This window comes from Belonocnema kinseyi, chromosome 5 (assembly GCF_010883055.1).
Source record: "Belonocnema kinseyi isolate 2016_QV_RU_SX_M_011 chromosome 5, B_treatae_v1, whole genome shotgun sequence".
In the NCBI taxonomy this organism is placed as follows: Eukaryota; Metazoa; Arthropoda; class Insecta; order Hymenoptera; family Cynipidae; genus Belonocnema; species Belonocnema kinseyi.
In genome coordinates, this window is record NC_046661.1 from 122,270,216 (window position 1) to 122,282,969 (window position 12,754).

Here is a 12,754-nt window from a genome sequence, read left to right on the forward strand (position 1 = left end):
TTAGTGTTGTTAATATTTATAAACAAAATCCCAACTTTGTATGGTCCGCCCAGTGAACATTGCAAGGGTTATTTCATTAGGCTATTTACCTACTAATAGTTACACATCTTAAGTTTCATAAAATTTACGTTTTACCAAAACGTAATTACTACGTATTAATTTACATAAATATATGTTTTTTTCTTAATTGTTATTTTTAAATCGAATTACTGTATTTAAATTAAATATGAATATTTATTTGAAAATATTTTCTGTACTGTAGTAAGAAAAAAGTTGAAGTGGTTAATGTTTTTTGTTCGGTTTATGATTTTGAAAAATGCAAGTATTCATACAATTTTACTTATGAGCTAAAAACTTATCAAAAATTTTTCTTAAATACATTTTAAGGATAGTAAACAATAGTAACTAAAAGAATAACAAATAATTTGGTCATGCTAGTTTACCTTTTTTTCGAAAAAAGTTTTACATGTTCAGATTTATACCCATTTTATTATTTTTGATCGCTGAAACATGTCATTTTTTTAGACAAAAAAACAAATGTTATTCATTTTTAAAGAAGAAAAATCGTTAAAAAAAACACAATGAAAAAACCATTTAAAAACGTATTTTTATAATAACAAGATAAAGGAGTGTTTCTCCGATTGAATATTCATAATTATTTGTTTGTTTAAAGGTAAAATTTTATAAGTTTTTACATCCAGAAAACTAATAAAGGAAAATAAAAATTTTAGTTTCTTTGAAAATCTATTTCGGATGCCAAACCAAAATGGTTTTTGCTCGGCTCAAATGATTTTATATGTTTGAGCATTTTCAAAAACAAATTAAGAGATTTTTTTCAATATTTTATTACTGTTTGTTTTATAAAAAAAAAACATTTGTAAAGTCTCTTTGAATTTTAAAGCAAAAAAAAAAGATACTAAACAAGCTTTTCGGAGATGGTTAATTCCTTCAACTTGCAATTTTTTTTTAATATTTATTTTCATTAGTTGTAAGCTCTCGGATGTTAAAAAAAACACATGAGACAGATTGATGAACATAATTAAGGGAAAAAACTCAGTAGAAATCATTGAGAAAAAAAGCTTTGAATTACGTATTTGTTTAGGTGGGTTCATCCAAAATAAATGTGACCGAAAAATAATGAAAACAAAAAAGATTAAAACCATAAAGAGAAATTTTTAACAAATTACCTGAATTTTCAAAAAAATATTTTAATAATAATATTGTTAATAAAAAATCTTGATATCATTTGTAAGAGAAACATTATTTTTTCTGAATTATTTCACCATTTTTCGATAATAAGTAACTTGATTGAATATACTCATTGGATTTTGTGATTTGATACCCTTTGTTCCAATTCTTCAAGAAAAATCCAAGACAAATAAGTTAACATTATTATGTTTCTTATAAATGAGATAAAAAATGTCATCAAATGATGCATAATTATGGTAACGAATACAAATTTAATGAAATTGTCCCCTTTTGTATTACCATTATTTAAAATAGTTTAATCAATTTTTAAATCTTATTTGTAAGAACAGCGTTAATTTTTTATTCATTGTTTCACATTTTTCGATAATAAGTAACTTCATTTAATTGATTGTATTTTGCAGTTAGCACAGCTTATGTAAAATCCTTCTAAAAAAATGCGAAACAAGTCAGATAAAATTATTATCTTTCTTATAAATGATTTAAAAAGATTTAATTAAATTATGTAAAATTATGGTAGCGAATAGAAATTTGGTAAAATTGTCCCCTTTTATATCACTATGATGTAACATCATTTAATGAATATTTTAAATCTTATTTGTAAGAAAAACATTATTTTTTTTTGAATTGTTTCACATTCTTCGATAATAACACACTTTTCTCACTTTTTTGCCTTATGAAATGAATCATCCGAATGCACATGTATTTATGAATAAAAATTACTGGAATAATATTGATTTGAATTAATGTAATAAGCTTACTAGCAAATTTATAATTCTGCATTTTCGCATTAAAGAAATCTTTTTAACCTTAAATTTAAAGATTGATAATAAGAGTCATAATTAGCAAAGAAAAATGGTAGTTTTAAGTTATTGTTGTTAATGTTTTTAGAAGCAAAATCCCAACTTTTTATCGTCAACCTAGTGAACATTTCAAGTTTTATTTCATTAGGTTATTTACCTACTAAAAGTTACACATCTTGAGTTTCGTAAAATTTACGTTTTACTCAAACGTAATCACTACGTATTAATTTAAATACATTTATGTATTTTGTCTTAATTGTTATTTTTGAATCGAGTTGCTATATTTAAATTAAATAATTCCCAGATAAAATATGATTATTCATTTTATTGATTTGTTTGAAAAGATTTTTCTGTACGGTAGTAAACAAAATTGTTGAAATTGTTAATGTTTTTTGTTCGGCTTATGAATTGGAAAAATGCAAATATTCATACATTCTTTTCGAAAAAAGTTTTACATCTTCAGATTTATACCCATTTATTTATTTTTTATCGCTAAAACATGCCATTTTTGTATTTAAAATAAAAACAAATGTTAGTTATTTTTAAAGAGTGAAAATCGTTTAAAAAAATTCGATTGAAAAACCATTTAAAAAATGTATTTTTATAATAACAAGATAATGGAGCGTTTCTCCGATTCCATGTTCATAATTATTTGTTAATTTAAAAGTAAAATTTTATGAGTTTTTACATCCAGAAAACTAATAAAGGAAAATAAATTTTTTAGTTTCTTTGAAAACCTATTTCAGATGCTAAACCAAAATGTTTTTTGTTCTGTTTAAATGACCCTATCAGTTTCAGCATTTTCAAAAACAAATTAGGAGATTTTTCCAATATTTTATTACTGTTCTTTTATAGAAAAAAACATGCTAGAAAAAAAAGGATAATAAACAAACAAGCTTTCCGGCGATGGTTGATTCCTTCAACATATGAGGCAGCTTGATGAACATAATTAAGGAAAAAAAACTCAGTAGAAGTCAATAAGAAAAAAAAAATCTTTGAATTGCGTATTTTTTAGGTCAAATAACGAAGGGCTTGGTTCATTCAAAATAAATGTTACCAAAAATTATTGAACCCAAAAAAAGATTATAACCAACAAGATTAATTGTCTACCAAAAAGTGAAATTTTCAATTAGCTATTTGAACTTTCAAACTAAAAAAATTCTTGTTTAACCAAGAATGCAATAGTTACATTTTTATAAAAAAAAATAATGCAGAAAAAATTAATTTTCCACTACATTTTAAAATTTTTCAGGCAAGTTGCAAAGTATTCTACAAAACTACAAAAAAAATGTATTTTCTACAAATAAGTTAAATATTTAACTTCACAATATGAATTTTTAGCGAAAAATATAATCCTTAATATTTCAAACAGACAATATTGTTGATTTAAATAAAAAAAGTTTAATTTTCAGCTAAACTGTTGCATTATCGTAAAAAATAAATTTTAAGAAAATATACAATTTTGAACAAAATACATAAATTAACAAGCAAAGTGTTAAATTTTCAAACGAGAAGATTAATATTCTACTACGAAAAAGACCAATTTTTAACAAAACTCAAACATTTTCAATCAAATAGTTACCAATAGTAACGAAATTTCAAGTTGAAAAAATTATTTTTCTATCAAACAGATGCATTTTCAACGAAAAATGTAATAGTTGCTATTTTAACTAAAAAAGATTATATTTCTTATTTTAAAACAGTTGATTTGTATAAAAATATGCATTCACTGCAAACCCGTTTAATCCTCAACTGAATCATATTGGTTTTAACGAAAAAATTGCTATCTTAACCAAAATGTTGCATTTTTAACCAAAAAGAATAAATTTGTACAAAAAAATACGAATTTTCAACAAAGCACATATATTATTGAACAAAGTTCATACATTCTTGGACCAAATAGTTTAATTTTAAACCAAGGAGATCAAATTTCTAAAAAAAACGACTAATTTTTAACCAAATAGTTGCATTTTTAACTAATAAAATATCAATTTTCAGTCAAGAATGGAATATATAAATTTTCATTTCAAGAAATGTTGAGGTAAGGAAATTTCATAAAATTTTTTTTGTAAGACAGCATTATGAAATCGTTGACCTCGCGCCTCGTTGACCCCACCTATCTATCCAAAAGAGCATTTAATGGAATTGGACCACGAGTTAAACACTTTTTTTAATTATAAAAAATATAAAATTTATTTTTGAACCAAATTAAAGAAAATAGGAAAGTAAGAAAGCAACAAGAAAAGCTTGTTAATGCCAGTCTATAATACAGGATTTAACATTTCTTGAGGGGGGCTTAAGCCCCCAGCTACATGGTTATGCCACCGAGTCATGCTGATTTTCTAACTTGTTTAATTTTTGATTCCCAAAATTTTGTAATATAAATTCCAAGTTATAATTTAGGCAATTAGTAATGTGCAATTCAATTTTGTAGACCTTGCATACTTGAGTTTTCCTTTAAATTCATTAATTGGCATCATAAATCTACTGAGAGCTTAGGGAAAATTTTCTTAACGGTTGTAATTTTCATACAATAACAATATTCTCACAATGCACAATTGCTTAAAATACATTACGTGTGATAAGTAATAGGCGCCGTTTGGACGCTTTGAACCTTTTCGAGATTAAAATACAGGTAGAAAACCCGTTGATGTGAAGAGCAAGAGGCCACAAAAGCGCGAACGTATGATCACGGAATTAATGGAATTCAAGGAATTCACAGGGATTGAGAAATTCGTGAAATTCACGAGATTCGTCGAATGTATGGAATTAACGAAATTTAAGGATTTGGTGGAATTCACAGAATTCATGAAATTCACGGAATTTATGGAATTTACAAAAATGATGAAAATTAACGGAATCTATGGAATTCGTCGATTTCAAGGAAGTCGCAGAATTTACTGTAATCACTAAATTTAGGTAATTCAAGGAATTCGGGGAATTCATGGAATTCGAAGAATTTCCCAAATTAATGGGGTTGAAGGAGATCAAGGAATTCAAGTTGAATTACGTAAATTCTATGAATTACGTAAATTCCATCAGTTCCTTCAATTATTTGAATTCCATGAATTTTGGGAATTCCATAAAATATTTGAATGTCGTTAATTCCATGAAGTCCGTAAATCCTGGGAATTCTTGAAATCTCCTGAATTCCTTATATTCCTTACATATCGTGAATTCCTCGAATTCAACGTATTCCGCTTATTCCATGAAATTTTTTGAATTCCGATCGTTATATAAATTGCGTGAATTCCAGGAACTCCATGAATTCCTTGAATTCCACAAATACGCTCGTTATATGCAATATACTAGTTTTGGCTCTGTCAGAAACTTTTATTTTGCCAGGAACAAGTGTTCTGAGAACTGATTTACATTTTTTTTTACATTTTTTGCTTCAACAGGTGTCGAGATATCCAGCCGTAAATATGATACAGAAGTGTTACTGGCTACTGGACTTGTATTATAAAATGCCAAAAACATGTAAGGCACCATTCTAACGCCAGCATTTGAAAACTACAACATTATGTATTCTAGCGTTGCCTTACGTTTCGGAAATAAACTTCCAATATATGTATGTAGTGGAAGTTTCCAACAGAAATTTTCAACAGTGTACCTTTCAGAGTTTTGTATTTCCGACTTAGTCCTCTTTCCAACTTTTTGCTATTCCTAGGTTTTACCATTATGTATTATAACCCATTATGAAATTTTATCTTTCTTAATTTTTACCATTCCGAAAGATGATTTTTCTAAGTTTTGCCAGAAGTTTAAGTCGAGGTGCAAAATTCGAGAAACTGTTGCATTTTTTTAGAACTTCTCACGTGATTAATTCTATTCAAAAACTTAAACATGTCACTATTAAAAGCCGTTTGATGTGGAATTTCATATGCTTTTAAAAGGGGTTTCAAAAAAGGAGTTCCGCTTCAAAGTAACAGTGATTTTTTATAGTACTCGTGCTGTACTTACTGATAATTTCCGACGTTAATCAAATATTGTACTAAAAAATATTTATTCGGAATAAAATGAGGGTAATTAGAATACGATTATAATAGGTATTTTTTCTCAAAAACCCCACATTTGATATTTTACAATTTCTTTATTCTATTTTTATTTGGAAAATCTACTGTGAGATGTGTGTAGGTCAGAAGTGATTTTTTTTCAAAAATTAAACTTTTGTATTTTTCTCGCAAAAATCAAATATGACCAAATTTTAAGAAAAATGTAAGTTTAATTTTAAAAATTTACGAAAAAGACGTCTTATGATATCTTTCACCTTTCGCGAGAAAAATTCTAAAGCTACATTTTTCGAAACAATATACGGAGAATATTTGACTGACTAGATTTTTAAAGAATGAAAAGTCAATTTGATGAAAAATGTTCTTTTTCCAGTATTCTTAAAATATGTATGCTTATATAAAAAAATAAATATTCAGGAATTCACTGCAATAAAATTTTAGCAACAAGACATTCAATATAATATTTTGACTTATAGGAAAATTTGTTGTAATTTTGCAAAATTTGAAGAAAAGGAATTTTTTTGGCCCACATAATGAACTCGACATATATTTATTGCTACAAAATTCTTTTTTCTGTTTTAGCTATTGGATTGAGTCAGCTAACAGATCCTTCCCAACAATTTTTCTTAAAAAGCTTATAAGTTGACAAGTAATAAATATTGTTACACTACCATCGGAAATATTCGGTAAGGCCAACACGAGTAGTATTAAAAATTAAAAATCATCGGGAATAAACAAAAAACGTTGTAAAGCTTATTAAATTCCGCGTTGAGTGACATTTTTGAAATATTTAAGAGAACAGAACACGTGAGAAATTTTTGAAAAAATCAAGAATTCTCTTTTAGAGGTCAAACAACGAGGAAATTAATAAGCTTCCGAACGGTTTTTTTTTAAGTTCATCGCTCGTTTAAACGTTTAACATTTTAACATTTATAAAACAAATTACATATGCCGTAAATTGAAAAAACTATTTTCCCCGAATACCTGATTCTTAAACAACTAATTACAAAATTAAATATTTTTTAAATATAGCATCTTTTACATGCTAATTGGCAAGATATTTGTATGAAAAGTTTACGGGCCATTGTTCTATAGATGATTATCTCACTGGTGGTCAGTGCCGGAGAATCTTAAGACTCTAAGAATCACCTGTTTCAATAATCGGAGGTATATATCATAAGCTGAACCATAATCAGTTAACGAGAAAGTCGGGAAATTACAAATCTTATAATCCATCTTTTGCCATAAATATATTTTTATGACCCATTGTTGTCCTAAAATGGGCTTCATTCGCTCTTAAAACCAAAGTGTAGAGACCAAAGTATTCTCTTAATGTTGAATAGGGAAATTTTCTTTTCAGCAGAGATACATACATACAATGACGAAGGCGGATTCAACCAATTTTTCGGAGAGTGATTGTGAAGTTTCTATAACAAATTATTGTTAGAGGGGGGGGGGGGGCTCCTCAATGATTCAAAAGAACTCTTCAAACTGAATATAATAAAACGATAAATTCAAATATTTTTATTTTTTCAATTACAGTGTTCACATTCATAAAAAAAAACTGAAAGCACTCCGTAGTTTAAAGTTAAACTACTTTATTAAAAATTCATTTTTTGTTACTGATTAATAATTTTAGTTGAAAATTAAAATGTTCGGTTAAAAATTAAAATTATGTTGAAAATTAATTAGCGGAAAATTGGTCTTTTTTCGTTGAATCTAATTGTTTTTATTTAAACTAAAAATATTTGTTCGTAGAAATATCAAGTATTATATTTCTGTAATAAATATAAATCTCTTTAGGTTCAAAATTTTACTACGTGGTTGAAAGTTAAGATACTTTATTTTCAAATCAATTTTTTGTGTGCTAAAGATTCATAATTACAGAAAAAAATTATCTCTCAGGTTGATAATTGAACTAATTTGTTGAAAGATGAACTACATTCTTAAATATATTTTTTTGCCTGAGATTCATAATTTTAGTTAAAAATATAACTGTTTGGCTGAAAATGATCTTTTCTTTTTCAATATTGATTTTATAAATTGAAAACAACTCTTTTTCAATGAAAATGTAACAATTCCGTTATAGTTAAAAAGTTATATTTTTTAGACTAAAAATTCAATTATTTCGTTGAAATTTTTTTGTTTGCAAAAATTAATCTTCTTAGTTGAAAATTAAACTGTCTTTTCAAATTAATGCACTTTATTTAAAATTCGCTTTTTTTGTTAAAAATGACTTCTTTTTTTTCGTTAAAAATGCCATCTTTTTGTCGAAGATTAATCACATTTAGTTCAGCACTAACCTATTTTTTGGAAAATTTCTCTTTTTGTTGTTGTTAAATTCAGTTGTGTATTATTTAAAATATTTTATTGTTGAAATATCAAGAATGAAATTCTTTAATGGATATTCATCTTTTAAACTTGAAAATTCAAAACCTTGGTTGAAAGTTAAGGTCCTTCTTTTTAAACTAATCTTGTTTGGTTCAAGATTCATAATTTCAGAAATAAAATTAACTCTTTAATTAAAAATGAAAGTGCTTTGTTAAAAGTTGAACTACATAATTAAATATTCATTTTCTTTTCTGACGATTCATAATTTTAGTTAAAAATCCAACTGTTTAATTTTAATGAAAATGTAACTATTCTATTTTTGTCAGTGATCTTTTTTAGACTGAAAATTTAAATATTTCATTGAATATTCGTCTTTTACGTTTGAAAAATAATCTTCTTTGTTGAAAATACAACTATTTGGTTAGAAATATATGTATTTTATTAAAAAATAGTCTTTTTTGGGTGAAAAACAATTCTTTTGGTTGAAATTTTATCAAGTTGGTCGACATTTAGATTTTTTGGTTGACAATTCGACTGTTTTGTAAAAAATTAGATTTTCAAAATTGTAAATGATTGTTTTTAAATGAAAATATAACTATTCTATTTTAAGTTAAACAATGTTATTTTTTAGGTTAAAAATGTAATTATATCGTTAAAAATTCTTTTTTTTTTGGTAGCAAAATAATCTTTTTTGTTGAAAATAAAAATATTTTGTTAAAAAATACTTTTTATTGGTGAAAATAAGATGTCTCTTGGTTGAAAATTAAACTACTTTGAATTTTTCACATTTTCTATTAATTGTTTTGTTTATTAATTGCAAAATCTTTCTGTGATGAGGACTCAAGGATTTTTTCCAAAGTTCATCTTTTTTCAAAAAACATTATAATGCAAAAATTAAATTATCAATATAAATAATAAAAAGTCCAATTAAAAAAAGAAAACAGATGACATCTTCAACGGTTTTTCGAAAGATTTCGTTTTTAATTTACCTAAGTATATTAATTGTAAAGAAGATTCTTAAATTGGCATCAACGTCCGTATTATTCTTTAGTCTGTTTTGCAATTAATTCTTTAGAAAAATGAAAAATAAACGTGAATTGGAATTTTTACTTCGGAGACGAAACATAGAAAATTCAATTTTTGTTTTTAAAAAAAGCCGTAAAAGAATTAATTACAGAAGCAAAAACAATTATTGCTGACCACAGTGCCAATGAAAAAAATTTCGTTTTAATTAAAAACTATATATTTTGAGTAGGCGAAAAAACGTCATCTTTCCAGACAGTTTATAAGGTATGGAATTCCACACCTGTATTTGAGACAGGTATGGAGTTCTCCATTGCATACATGCTGCTTGCCCCGCCTATGAGAACATTAAGTTCCAATTTAGATTCTTAGAATATGTAGCCTGCTCTAAAGTTTAAAGTTTATTGTTTGAGATGATACCTGTCCCATAGAAATTAACCATCAAATTATGGTCTTAAGTACGAACAGGCTAAATTACGAGGGACAGTGGTTAAGCTCAACCGACAAGAAAGAGTATACTTATTTAGTTCCCAGAAAAGTGATGATAAATTTTCCAGCTAATTGTGCCTTTGCAATTACATACAATTCAATGAAAAATAAAAATGTCAAATTAAACCTAAATAATTAAAATTTCTATATTTAATTTATTTATTATTGCTGTTATGGTGAAAACACTTAATATTGTTCATCTAAACGCTGTAAATATAATAATTCAACTAAAATTATTGTATAGTAGTAGGCATAGTAGTCGATGTATTCAACATTAGACTGATGTTGATCCCATATAAAAATGAATTCATTTTTATTGTTTTTAATATTTTTGAAAATATGAACCCGCGAAAATTACAACTATGAAAAGATACAACCATAACATCAAAATTTGCATACAAATTTTCTTAAAAATGTAAAAATAATTCATTCGAACTGACAAAATTGCACAGAACTTTCAGATCATTATTCTTTTTCTCCTACATGTTCAAAATATCAACAAAAAACAAGTTAAATTTACCTTATTTTTTAAATATTTAATTACTGATATCAAAAACAGAAAAATTCAACATAGTACAATTTATTTTTAATCTCAATTCTACATGCTTCAATTATTTGAACCATTCCCGAAGAAAATTAGACTAAACGATTCACCTTCCAGCAATGGCGTGTGACGAACCGAATTTTCCTATTTTTCTTTTTTTAGCTACTGATATACACACACATTTTTGATATAGAAAATTTCATTATCTCAGTTCTACATGCCAAAAGCTTTGAAAATCATTGTAAAAAGCCATCCACACAGAAAGTCAGACTAAAAGAACAGTCTCCAACATAGGGGTCTAAATAAGTCAATTTTCCTAATTTTTCTTATTTTATTTATTTTTTTTATAAGTAATACATTAAGAGGAAAATAATAAAATAGCAAATTTTATTTCATCTTTTAAACCTGCATATAAAAATCTTCAATTTCATTCTTCCCCGAAGAAAATTAGACTAAAAGCAAAACTTTCCACACAGAGGTCTTAATAACAACGTTTTTATTATTTTCGAAACATTATTATATTAAAAAAAAGAACAATGTTACATAGAAAAATTTATATTTTATTTCAATAGTTTACATAATCAGAGCTACAATTTTAACTACCCATGAAAAAATCGGACTAAAATAAAAACCTCCAACGTAGGGGTTTTAGAAAGAAAACTTTATTTTTTCCCCTTTTTTTTTCTTTTTTAACGGCTGATATAAAGAAAAAATATAACCTTGTCATAGATTTTCTTCAAATTGCAATTTTACATATCAAAAGCTTTAATTTGAGCCATCCTCGCAAAAATTCAGACTAAAAGCAAAGCTTACTGTATAAGGGTTTAAATATTTTAAATAACCTAATTTTCTAATTATATTATTTAAATTTTTTTACTATTGAAATAAAAAATTTTAACATCACAAATTTTATTTTTTGCCTTAATTCAGCATGCCAAGATTTTTAGTTTGAGTCATCCCAGAAGAAAATTGGACTAAAACAAAAGCTTCTACCACAGGGATCTATATAACTAAATTTTCTTTATCTTTCAATCATAGAATAACAGAACTAGTTTAACAATTTTTTAAATGTAGGATTTTTTCAGTTTCTCTTTTTTTAGAAGTTCTACTTGAACAATCATAAATTGCTTAAATAATTTAAGCAAAATATTTTACTCCTTACATCGATGGATAAAACTGTATTCTTCGGTAAATGGAATTAATTCGCAATATTATGTGGAAAATAAATTATTTAAACAAATACATATCGTTTAAACCACCATAACTTATATTAAACAGAAAAAGCTCAAATTTTTTTTTGTGATAAAATTGGATGAAAATTCTTCCATAAACTAGTCAATAAGTAAATTAAGCTATCGAATTCAATAACTCGCCCGATGTTCAAAACCGCTAAAAACGTTGTCCTCAAGGTCGCAATAAAAGGAAATTTTTTAATTCGGAAAAGTAATTTTTTAAAATACAATCTTGTATAAAATAACAGTGCGGAACCTTTTTTTTTACATTTTTTGTCTGATGATTAGATTTAATAATAAAAATTCAAAACTGAATCAAATTCTTCCCGAAAATCAGTAAGTTAGTAAAATATGAATCTTCATAGCCCGGGAAAATATTATTGAAACTATTTGAAATTTGTTAAACATAGTAATTAAACTCTAAGAATGCCTAAAAACTCATTAAAAAGATAAAGATAACTTTTTGTTAAATATTATTCAATTGCAAATTAATGCAGGTCGGTAACCATATTTTTCTAGTTTCATCAATAATATTTATCGAGGGTACTTCAAATTCGAAACAGCTTCCAGCGAGAAACTTGTTCAATATAATTGAAAGAAGATCCCTGAAAAGTTTTAGGTAAATTCATTGAAAATTAGTGGAAATATGTACTTTGTAAAATAGCAGAAAAAGAATGCTGGAAAGTCCATAATTATTTAAGTTAAATTAATTAAAATTTATATCAATGTTCAACGGTGAAAATAATCTTGTTTTTGTATTATTCTTACTTGATTGTGATTTTTATCAATATTTTTCGCGTCTTTTTTTTAATACAACATTTTTTAAATACATTGCTCCTTTGGTGTTCTAATGATTTTTGGAAAATTAGTGAAATCTATTGTCTGGAGGTATGCACAGGAAATTCACCTTCTTCATTAAAAATTTTTTTATTTTAATTGCTATTAGCCACTTTTTTTAAATCATGGATTTGAATGGGATTGATGGGAATTGGAATAATGTGATGAACATTATGAGATGACCTATACAAAATATTAAGGAATTTTATTTAAGTAGCAAAAAATTGATTTCAAATGATTGATTTATTATTTTTGTTTAAAAAAAAATTCCTCTAT